Raw genomic sequence first — 12,593 nt, forward strand, 5'->3', positions numbered from 1 at the left:
TTGCTATAGTGCTCGTACACTTGCCAGAAAGACTGAGACAGACAGAAGGTGAGAAATCACCCCCCAGGGGGGAATGGCCATGCTGCAATCCCTTCTCCTACATTCTCCTCTTGGGATCCTAGGCAAGCGTGCACATGCACATGGCATGAGTTTAAGCCACCAAGTCTGGGACTCGAACCATGGTCAACTACATGGGAGTCCAGTGACATAGCCATTACGCCAACTGCTGGTCCCAATGTGTTCTATTTTTTAAAGTACAATGCATAAAGCAATGAGGGACCAGACAAAAGGCCTTTTCTTCAGGTCTTACACTGTGGTAAGGATGCACTATATGAACTACTGCATTCATTTTGTAGCACCCACACGGAAGAGAAGAGAGATCTGCTCATTATAGTCACTCAGCCAGCCACACACATGGTGGCTTTATTTCAACTAGGGACTTCCATAAAGATCATAGTGAAGGGAGGAGGCATAAAACTACTATGAAAACAATACACCCTGACTCTTAACTCTCAGAAGTGACTTGTGATATTCTGCTTTTATTTTACTAGATAACAGAACTCGCCAAGAAAACTGTAGTGTAACCCTATGGTGTGCTGGGAAGATGTAGACATATTGGGTGAACAGAGGGAAAAGCAGAGAGAACCTGTGTCCTTCCTGGTGTAGAGGTGGACAGAAGGCTTTGAGAAGCAGCTAGGTGTAGGTGCATGTGCCGATAAGAGCTGTCACCCTGTACTCACAACAATGTGAAACCATGATTTTGCTTATTCTTTGAGCTGGGTGTTGTTGTAAGGTTGGTATAGAATTATCCTCTCTTTCATGCCTGACTTTAGTCTTCTCTCTTTTATTCTTGGTCTATCTAAGTAAAGGTATGTCAATTTAGTTGTTAATTTTGAAGAACCAACTTTTGGTTTTGTTGATATTTCCCTTGATTTTTAAGTCTCTGTTGGATCCATTTCTGTTTTCATCTTCATTCTTTCCTTCTTTCTATTTGCTAAGAGTTTGGTTTGCTCCTCTCTTAAATGTCTATTGCTTACAGCTGCAACCATGCTAACTGATTACTTCCCTCATGATGGTAGTTGAGAGAACAAAATGACATCAAACTGTGGAGTGCTCAGCTCTGTGCTGGGCACAATGAATGGCAGCTGTCATGACTATCATCCAACTTATCTTCTCAACAACCTACGGAGGTAAGCTCTAGTTAGCCTCATTTTACAGTGAAGGCAACTGTATCTGAGAAAGTATCCCAGAGTTCACTGGGGAAAAGTTGGGGTTCAAACCTGGATGGAATTCCTAAGCTAGACTATCTAGGCCCATGGGGTGGCTTTGCACTGTGTACCACGAGTGCCTTGCCTTTGTCAGGGGAGGAGTGTCCCTAACTGTGATAACAGCTTTACCTGTGAATAGGAGTTGATGGGAGGCTGATGGAAGGGCAGCATCCCTAATGGGCAGTGTCCACTGCTGCTGAGCTTTTGACAGTGCTTGCTAACCCATCATTATGTGTCTTCCCTGGGAATGGTTGCTTGTTCTTCAGGTCACAGTTACACTAAAGAAACAATTTTCCTCTTACAACTGCCTTGTCTCCACTGCTCTTATTTCTGCCTGACAAAGAGCATTAAGTAATGGGGAAACATAATTGAAAGTGACTAGTCACCATGCAACTGTATGTGGGTGGGTGCTCTTTCTTGAGGAAGACACTTGGATAAAAGAAACACTCCTGTTTTTGCAAAATATCAGAGGGTAGGCTGTGGGCTTGCTATTGTCTGAGACAGAACAAAACCCTTACTGGGCCACTGCCACCTTGTGTTTGACCCAGACTGATAAACAAAGGCATTCTCTGGGGTCTCATAGAGCCTAGTACCATGTATCCTATAAGCACTGAATATATGTCAGTGAATTTCCCAAATTATTTTGATAACTTGGCCTCCACATCATTGATATTTGCTTGCGAATGAAATACAGGCTAACCAGTAGGAGCTTTTCTAGCTCTCATTTATATTTTTCACTTAGAACTTAGCCCAGGCTATCCCACTGAGGCAAAGTCTCCATTGGCATGCCAACATGCTGGGTACTGTTTTACTCAGAGCACACACATTCTCCCAAAGAGATCACAAGTAATCACAAGTAATTTGGCAGGAGTTAATGTTTCTGAACTCCAGAGTGACCCCTGCTTCTTTTCCTAATACACCTCTGCTGCCAGACACCCTAGAGAGAGACCAGTGGGGCTTAGGCCCCACAGAGTATGTAGAGTGGTTTAGAGACATACAGCCACCCTTTTCCCTTTGTAAATGAGGAAAATAGAGGAGAGGCAGTAACTGTGAGAAACAGTTCATGATTCGGTAGCTCTATGGCCCTCTTTGTTTGGTTCCTGGGAAGTGATGACCTTGGGCATTCAAGTGTATGTGTGTGTGCATGCATGCATATGTGTACATGATGCTTTAGAAAGCTGTTAAAATAGGTGTTCAAACAAAAAGGCCAATTCTTGAGTGCCTGCTTTATGTTCCACTTGATGGGAGAGAAAGCTGAGCATAGACCCAGTACTACAACCCAGATGGAACTAACATCAGGCGGCAGCAGGTGGTGTGGTGTTTGAGGCATTGGACTCCCATGTAGCCAAATGTGGTTCAGGTCCTGGCTCTGAAAATTTGCTTTCTCACTTTCTCACTTTCTCACTTTCTCTCTCTCTCTCTCTCTCCCTCTCTCTTTCTCTGTGTGTGTGTATCTTTCTCTGGTTAAATGAAAAATAATAAATAAAATTAAATAAAATAATTCTTTACAAGCATAATGGTTATATTTCTGGGCTCCCACATGGCCAACCGTGGTTTGAGTCCCAGACGAAGAGGCTTTAAAACAGGCTGGGTGTATGTGCGTGTATGCCCAAATTCCTGAGAGGAGAATGGAGGAGAAGGGATTGTGGCATGGCCATGCCCCTTGGGGAGTGATTTATTGCTTTCTGTCTCTCTATCTTTCTCTGTCTCTCTGGCAAATGCATATGCCCTAGTGCAAAAAGTCTCTCTAAATAAAATAAATAAATAAATAAATAAAAAGAGCTAACATCAAATATGGCCATCCATTCCACCCCACCCTCTAGTTGTTTCCAGAAAGTGATACAATATGTAATAAGCCCAGCTGGGACCCAGTGATGATTTCAGCCTTCCTCTCCACTTCTGCTAGGGCCTGGATTCACATACAAGGTCATAGAGGAAGCCTTTTTATCATTGGCAGCTCAAAATAAAGAACTGACACAGCCTCTCTTACAACATGTAGTAGTGCCCAGGAACGGGACTGACAGGTCATCAGTCTCAGCAGCCTGTATGATCTGACTGAATTAGCGTTGTTTGCCTGAAAAGCTGAGAGCAGATTCTGTCATCTCTCATGTATGCCTAGTTTGCTTCAAAAAACAAACTCCATGTCTCAGGCTCTCCTTTTGGGGAGGAACCAGAGCTAAGTCAGAGGCTAGAGGCCCAATGAATTAGAGGGTGAATATGGAAGGAGGCCAAAGGAGAGAGCTCCTGACCCACCAAGAGGGGGCAGCTGCATGGAGGTGGACAGAATATTGGGATCCAAGGTGAGCTAAGCCATCTTAGGCACAGATGGAATCAGTGACTAGGAGAGAACTGCATGCCAGTTGGCCACCTACAACAAGCACTTTAAAGCTCCTACACCTGTGTGAGGATCAGCTGGCAGTGAATTCTTCAGTTTTTATAAGGACTAAATCAGCCTGCTTTTGGAAACTAACAGGGAGTTACAAAACCTGACCATGTGAGTGCTGAGCTGGACACACTGTGAGGCAGCCTTAAAGGGCTCTGAAAACCATGGCTGCCATATTCTGGATGGGAAAATGGGAATTTGGCTCAGGACTCAGTGGCTTATTGATATAGCCCCTTTATCAAAAACTGGTTGCAAAACTGGTCTTCTGTGTGTCTATAGCGCCCCATAGTTCTCATTCCACACCTTGGCTCATTTCTTCCTTACCCAGAATGCCTTTCTATCTTGTGTCTACCACATCATGCCCATAACTTCCTACCATACTCAATTCAAACTAGCCATGTTCCCAGGGAACAACTTTTTCCCTTGACAGAGGGTTCACCCTCACTCTACTCCTATACAGAATTTGTTCATAATTCCTCTGGTTTGGCTTTCAGTTATTTTTACTTTTTTGGGTTCCCCTTAGCTCCTCATTTCTAGCTCTTTACACATGCATTAAGCAAATAATTTCTGCACGAGTAAATCATTGCACTAAATTTTGAGAATTGAAAAACAAAAGTCAGCAGAAACTGATGTCATCAACAACAAGGAAAAAACACCTCTAAAACATATCATCTTTAATATATGGCTCTTTTCTAAGGATATTGACTTTGGAAACACCCAAGTGCCTATCTTGCTGAACTTCATATAATAAAATTTTAAGCTCCTCAGTAATGAATTTTAGAATCTAAAAGATGTCTGTATTGAGCCCTGTCCTGGCTTGACAGATGAAGTGGGTCTTACAAAGGAATATACATTAGACAAAGTTTTTTCTTCTGTTTCATATCTTGCACAAATCCATAGTCAACTCCAAGCTTCCAGGAAAGCACTCTAGACTTCATGGTTCGGGGCCTTTTATCTTACGAAGTCATGGTCTAGCCTTGATTTTTTTACCTCTGTTCATCCTGGAATGTGCTTGCCTGAGGGGGATCTTGCTTCAAGACCTGAGCAGATATGTGATAGCTTTAAATCCAAGAGTGGGCTAGATACAGCATTGGATGAGTCCCATGTTGTGAGCACAGCTGTTGTGGTCAGTGCCAACCAGAGTCCATATACTACCGTTGCCTAAGCTTTTGTCCTCTGATTCCTACTTTTCTTTGAAGGGGTCCTGGCAGGTCCATGTCTCTCTGGTCTTAAAGTAGGCCTTCAGGAGGAAGCATGGTCTCTGAGTCAAGAAGATCCTCAGGGGTAGTTTAAAATATTGTGGGGGGAAAACTGCCCCCACATGGGCTCAGCGCAGAGAAAGAACTCACCCCACAGGTCAGATATGTTGGCACTGATTCACCAGCTGTGCTACACAACAGACAGAGGGTTTCCCTGGAATTCCCTGATCTCTGATCTCAAACACAGTTCCTTCCACTACAGCTTGCTGAGACTTTCTTGATGGTTAAGCTCACTCTCTGACATGCATGAAAGCAGCGCTCTCAGGAAGACAGTAAGTTATGTCCTCAGGTGGTATTAATAAATTTAATCTCCAGGAAAGCTGTCCATGGCACCAAGGCCTGGATAGTATTTATCAGTTTAAAAAAAAATGGTTTGGTTATTTCAGAGTGCATATCAGTATACTTGTTAGACGATAGAGTGCATGAGCTTTAGGTTGACTAATTTTAGCATCAGGGAGAAAGGGTCTACCTATCAGGGCAGTCCTAGAATTTGGTTTATAATAATCTTGATCAATGCCAACAGTGAGTTATTGGTCAAAATGATAGATGAGTAGGTGAATGGGTGGATGACTGTGAACAGCATCTTCCAAAGTGGAATATGTTGGAAAGAAGTTCTTTCCCAGGAAATAGAAATAATGAGCAGAGTAGATATGCAGGTTTGATTCAAAGGACTACATGACAAACCACTTCGAAAGAGATCCCTGCTCTGAGAGTTAATCCATCCAGAATGCAAAACTTTTCTCCAGAGTCTCCATAAGCAAATGACCCACAAAAGTTTTTGCATTCGGGACTCCATTCTCACATCCATGGCACATGCATGTACCAAGTTTCTCTCTTCTGGTCTCACCTGCCCTGGACACACCCAATGAGTAGAGAGCGTCAAAACACAGAACATTTTATTTTAGAATAGTAAGTCCTAATTAAACAGTTGGCTTAAAAAGAAAAAGAAGCAGTTTGCCCTACAAATGTGTTCCTGGAAATTCACAGGTAAACTAAATTGGAGAGAATCAAACCAAATCTGACCAAAATAAATAATAGTAAATGAAGCATTAGGGAGCTATCATTCATCTTCACAGATATAACTGGATATATTTTCCTAGTTTATTTCATTATAGTGAATCATTCATTGTAAAATAAACTGAAAATCAAAATCTAAAATACTAATTTCTATAAAATAAGTTACTAGGCACATACATAATGTCATGTGCTGGTTCAACTGTATGGGGCCAGATCAATAGGGTTGTGAAGGAGGCTATAGCACAGAGGTTATGGCCAAGAATGAGGGATGATGCTGGAGGGGGACGGACATAGGAGAGAAAAAGGCAAGGACAGAATAGGGGTGGGGAAGAGTAGAGGAAGGAGAAGAGGTGGAGTAGTTATATAAGTAGGGATTATCATTCATGGTAGATGGTGATGGAATTAAATATAAAGGAGAGGCTTGCTCAATAGCATTAGAGATTGATGGCATCAAAGACTTGGGTTCTAGAAAGCACCAAATAGCACTGATTTCTGCAGGTTGCATTCAGAATACACTTCAAGAAGTGTATTTGAGTAGTTATACTTAAGGAAATACATCCAAGGAGCCTCACTCAATCTAGAGTTAACTTAGATGAAAACATCCTAAACTTAGAGTAATGCTATTAGGGAGTTGAGCTGGGCCCATGGCCCAATGGTTAAGAGAGCCAGATCCCACATGGCTGATTACGTGATTTAAATCCTGACCTTAGTAGCATGAAAAATACACTGGGCACAAGTGCACACATGTCCAATGTCCCAACAGCATGGAGAAATGAAGGAGAATGGATGGCACCATGATTACACCTCACCGAAGGGGTGGGATGCTTTCACCCTCTCTCTCTCTTGTCTCCCTGTCTTTCTGGAAAGCACATATACCTTCTAGGAAGAATTTTATATTTATATATATGTATCACTGGTCTCCCAGGTAGTCAATTGTGGTTCAATTCCTGGACCCAGCAGCTTAAAGCTCATGCCAGGCACTTGTGCATGCATGCCCAAAATCCTGAAAGGAGAATAGAGGAGAAGGGACTGCGATGTGGCCATCCCCATGCAGGTTGCTTTCTCATTTTCTGTCTCTGTCTCCCCAGAAAGCATATGTACCGTATAGCAAAAATATCTCTTAAAAAAAAAAGAACAAGATGAAAGTGACAGTGTATGACTTCTAAGCCTAGGTCATAAAAATTATTGCAACTTCTTTCTTGTTCTCCTTCTCAAATTACTCATTCCGAGAGAAGCTAGCTGCCACATTAAGAGAATGCCCAAGAAGCCTTATCAAGAGCATTACATGGTGAAGAACTAAGGCCACTTGCCATTAGCCAGAAGCAAACTGAAACCTCTGCCAACACTTACAAAAATAAACTATCTCAGACTTGTACATTCCAGCCCCAATCAAGCCATGAGATGACTATAGCCTTGGCCAACATCTTGACTGCTGTCTTATGAGAAACTGTTGCAGAAACACCCATATAAGTTGCTTACCAATTCTTGACCTACAAAATTGCGAGATAATAAGTGATTGTTGTTTAAAGTCACTAAGTTTTATGTTAATTTATAGTGCAATAATGGATCACTAGTGTAATTTTGTTATGTAAGAATAATAAATTGAGACATTTTCCTATGACATGGAATGGTTAAAATTGCATAGAAGTTACTAATTTCACAGGTCCATTTGGAATAAAAGAATTTTTGTTTTTTAATTTTCAAAAGTAAATAGATTTAAATTTTTGTGTTGGGCTTGTTTGGATTTTAAACTTCTTAATAGCTTCTTGATATATTTAAAGATCATTTTTGAACTGGCCCCAAAGCCTAGTGGTTAAGGGAGCCTGATGTTATATGGCCAACCACAGTTCAAATCTAGGCTCCAGCAGCTTGAAAAACATATTGGGAACATAGGTATGTGAACCTCAATCCCAACAGGATGGACAAATAGCAGAGAAAAGGTTGCAGCATGACCACACTCCTTTGGGGGATGCCTTCTCCCACTCTTTCTCAGTGTATGTCTTTCTCTGGTAAAGCCCATATGCCCACTGGCAATTAAAAAAATTATTTTAGTTGATTCAAGTTTTTGACTTTATTTTAAATCAATCTTGACTTACTTATGTTTTCCTTAAAAATCAACCATTTTATTTTCAAACTTTAAAATGTCTTTTCTTAGAATAGTTTATACCATACCTTTAAAAGTATTATATTTGTGATTATATCCTTTTGTCATTCATAATAATGTGCTTGTCTGTAAATCCTTTTCTTGATTAGATTTTCCAGAAGGTTGCCTGCTTTATTGTTTTTTATAGAAACATTGCTTGGACTCATTCTTAAGATTTCTATATAATCTACTTTCATTATTTTTCTCTTTTTATCATGATTAATTTTGTTATCATGGTTTCCTCAGGTTTCTCTCTCTCTCTTATTTCTTTCGTTAAAAGATAAGGATTTTTTTGGTTTTATAATTAAAAAGCATGTAAGAATATGACTTCATCTAACTAAGGCTTTTACATTTAGAATTTCCATTATCATTATATAAACATCCTGTAATTGTGATTTTTTTATCTTTTATTTTTTAAATTGGGGCAAATAAAAATGGTAAATATTTATTGTTCATAATGATATTTTTGTGCAATGACTAAATTAAGCTAATTAATATATGCATTACCTCACATACTTAATATCTCCTATGGTGAAAACACTTAAAATCCATTTTCTTAGACATTTTCAAGAATACAGTGCATTTTTATTAACTATGGTCACCATGTTGTACAATAGAGCTTTCGAACTTATTTCTCCCAAGTGCAGTATTGTCACTCTGACCCATACCTACCTGTTCTCGCTCCTTCACACCTCCACACACTCCTTGGTTCCCACTCTCTTTTTGTTTGAGTTCATCTTTTCTAGATGCCATATATAAACGTGATCATGCAGTAATTTGTCTTTCTGTTCCAGGCTTATTTAACATAACATCCTCTAGGTTCATTTATGTTGTCACAAATGACATATTTCCTTTTTTTAAAGGAAATAATATTCTATTAAGTATACATACCATATTTCTATGCATTAGTGTTTCTGAATAAGTGGTTAATTTTATATTTTTGCTATTGCAACTAATGCTGCAGTGATTACAGGAGTGCACATACCTCTTTGACATACTGATTTTGTAACCTTTGGATATTTAGCTGGAGTTCTAGATCATACAGCCGTTCTACTTTTAATTTATTGAGGATGCGCAATTGCATTTTCCATAATGGCTGATTTACATCCCCATCAACAGTATGCAAGGGTTTCTTTTTCTCAACAACCTTTCTAACATTTCTTTTCTTCTTTTTTATTTTATTATTTGTTTTATAATAGCCATTCTAACAAGCATGAGGTGATAGCTCATGTGATTTTAATTTGCATTTTTCTGATGATTAGTGATGTTGAGCATATTTTCACATACTTGTTGGCCATCTGTATGCTATACTTTTAGGAATATCTATTTATATATTTTGCCATTTGTCTTTTTTTTAGAGAGAGATTTTGTTGTAGGGTGTGTGTACTCGCTGGGGAGACAGAGAGACAGAAAGCGGGAAATCGCCCCTCAGGGGGGCTGGCCATGCCACAATCTTCTTCACTTTCTTCTTGGAATTTTGGGCATGCACACACGCACATGCCTGGTGTGAGTTTGAGTTGTTGGGTCTGGTAATCAAACTGTGGTCAACTATGTGGGAATCCAGCGACATAACCATTATGCCATCTGCTCGTCCCATCTTTTGTCAATTTTTCAACTTTTGCTATCAAGTTGTATGAGCGTCTTATATAATTTGGATACTAACTTGTTTATTTTAGAGAGAGTTTTTTTGCCTGTTTTTCTTTGTCTCTTCAGCGAGCTTACGCACGTAAGAGAAAAAAGACTACCTGTGGGGTAGGAGAGAATATTTGTTAAACCATACCTACCCCATAGGTTGTCTTTTTTCTCTTACGTGCGTAAGCTCGCTGAAGAGACAGAAAAACAGAGGCAAAAAGCAGGAAATTATCCCCTGGGGGAATGACAATTCTATAATCCCTTCTCCTCCATTTTCCTCTCAAGATTTTAGTCACGTGCACACACACACACACCCAGCATGAGGGTTTTTTTTTCTTTTTTTTGGAGAGGTTTTTGTTATAGAGCATGTGCGCTCGCCAGAAAGAGAGAGACAGAGAGACAGAAAGGGAGAAATCACCCCCCAGGGGGGATGGCCATGCCGCAATCCCTTCTCCTCCATTCTCCTCTCGGGATCTTGGGCACGCACGCACACGCGCCCGGCGTGAGTTTAAGCCACCGGGTCCAGGACTCAAATTGTGGTCGACTACATGGGAGTCCAGCGACATAGCCATTACACTAACTGCTGGTCTCCCCAGCATGAGTTTAAAGCCACCAGGTTTGGGACTTGAACCATGGTCCACTATGTGGGAGTACAGTGATGTTACCATTATGCCATCTACTGGTTCCAATTTTGGATGTTAACTTTATGATCTGTATGGTTTAACAAATATTCTCTCCTACCCCACAGGTTGTCTTTTTTCTCTGTTGATTATTTTTCCTTGAGTATGTGGAAATTTTTAATCTGATGTAATCCCATTTATATATTTGGCTTTGTTGTTTGTGCTTTTTGGTCATGCCAAAAACAAATAAAAACAAACAAAACTCATTGCCCTAGATCAATGTTATGAAGCTTTTCTTCTATTTTTAAAATATATTTTAATGTTTTAGATTTTATTTTTAAGTTTTTAGTCCATTTTGAGTTGCTTTTTTCATATGATATGATATAATAATAAAATTTCATTCTTCTGCCCATGAATATCAAATTGTCCCAACACTATTTATTGAAGAAATTGTCTTTTCTCCATTGTGTATTCTTGTAATTGCATTAAAAAAAGAGGTATTTTTTATAGAGTCTAACCATCTCACAGTCTTTCTGCCCCAGACCCCCATTTGGTTAGGATCACAGGCCTGTGCTATCATGCCCAACCTGCTTTAAGTTGGGCCAGGAACTGAACTCAGACTTCCAATGAAGCTTAAGCCATTATGCTTAGCAGCAACCTATCACTTGACTCACTGAAGCTGGGCCTTGTAATTGCAATTTTGATTTTTTCTTGTCTCAAGTGTTCTCTGTATGATAGAACTGTTTTAATTCCAAATGGTAGGATTTTTGTTGTTATATATTACACTGTGGTTAGAGATAACCTAAGTATTCTTTACTTTTAAAAAAGTTTTTAAAGTTTTGTACATATTTTATGGTTATTTCAAAATAATATGAAAGTGGGCTGGCAGGTGACATGGTGGTTAAGGGCACTGGACTCCCACATGGCCAAGAACGGTTCAAGTCCTGAACCCGGCAGCTTGCTTTCTTGCTTTTCCTCTCTCTCCCTTGCTCTCACTCTCACTCTGTCCCTCTCCAGTCAAATTAAAATAAGTAAACACATAAAGAAAGTTAAATAATTCTTTAAAAAAATAATAATAATGTGAGAATATAAAGGTTTATGTATTTATATGCTTATATATTATTTTATGTATTTAGATACATGTGTAAATAAATATAAAAAACTGAAATATATATGTGTGTGTGTATATATATATATATATATATATATATATATATATAGTCATTATAGTTTATATATATAACAACCCTGTCCCTTCTTCCTCAGATAGTTCTTCCTTCCCTACTTATACTCTTAGTCTTTCTTCAGAGACAAAAATCAAACATCATGTTCCCTACAAAGCTTTCCCTGACCCCCAAGTACAGGAGATAATCTTTCTTTTTTAAAAAAAGAATTATTTTATTTAACTTTATTTATCTTTAATTTTGGCCACAGAGGGACAGAATGAGAGAAAGGGAAATTGAGAAAGCAATACCCCAGGTCCAGGGCTTGAACCGCAGTCAGCCATGGGGGAGTTTAGCGCCCTTAACTATGAGCCCCCACAGGAGATAATCTTTCTAAATCACATCTAGGGCCTCACAGATGACTAAAGTGATCCCACTCAATTCTAGTGTTTGTCCTCCTTCCTGAGGACAGGCCAGATTTCTGTTCTCTTGCATTCACAGAGGTTAACACTGTGTTTGGTCAGTATAGAGTAATAACTTGGTGAATGTTTGTTAAATGATGTATTTCCAAGGTCAATGACTCTAGCATCAGCTGGATACATATTTCCCTTGTAAAGTATTGTGTTTTGTAGAAAAACGCATGTATTAGCTAACTTTTCAATCAAAGCACAATATAACACTTGTGTTGGAATTCAGTCTTTGTAGCAGATCCATTGTTATGAATCCTTTTCAATTTTAGTTTTGTCAAGTTTCATTATTCCAGTCTGACAATGTATTCTAATATTTGGAGGTTAAAAAATACATCATGGCCTTACCTAAATTATTTGGTTCCTACAGGTAGCAGACTAGATTTACTGCTACTGACTGATAAGGTCCCTTGTATACCATGGATTTAAAATTCTTAGAATCAGGTTAACCCCATGCCCTCATAATTGAGAGAGCTGGATCACATGGCCAACCATATGATTCAATTCTTATTTCCAGTAGCTTGAAAAAGACACTGGTCATATGTGTATAGATGCCCCAAATCCCAGCGGGATGGAAAAATGGAAGAGAAGGGATTATGGTATTACCACACAATATTAGAGGGTGCTTTCTCCTTCTCTCT

Source organism: Tupaia chinensis, unplaced genomic scaffold, assembly GCF_000334495.1.
Source record: "Tupaia chinensis unplaced genomic scaffold, TupChi_1.0 Scaffold000197_1, whole genome shotgun sequence".
Classification (NCBI taxonomy): domain Eukaryota; kingdom Metazoa; phylum Chordata; class Mammalia; order Scandentia; family Tupaiidae; genus Tupaia; species Tupaia belangeri.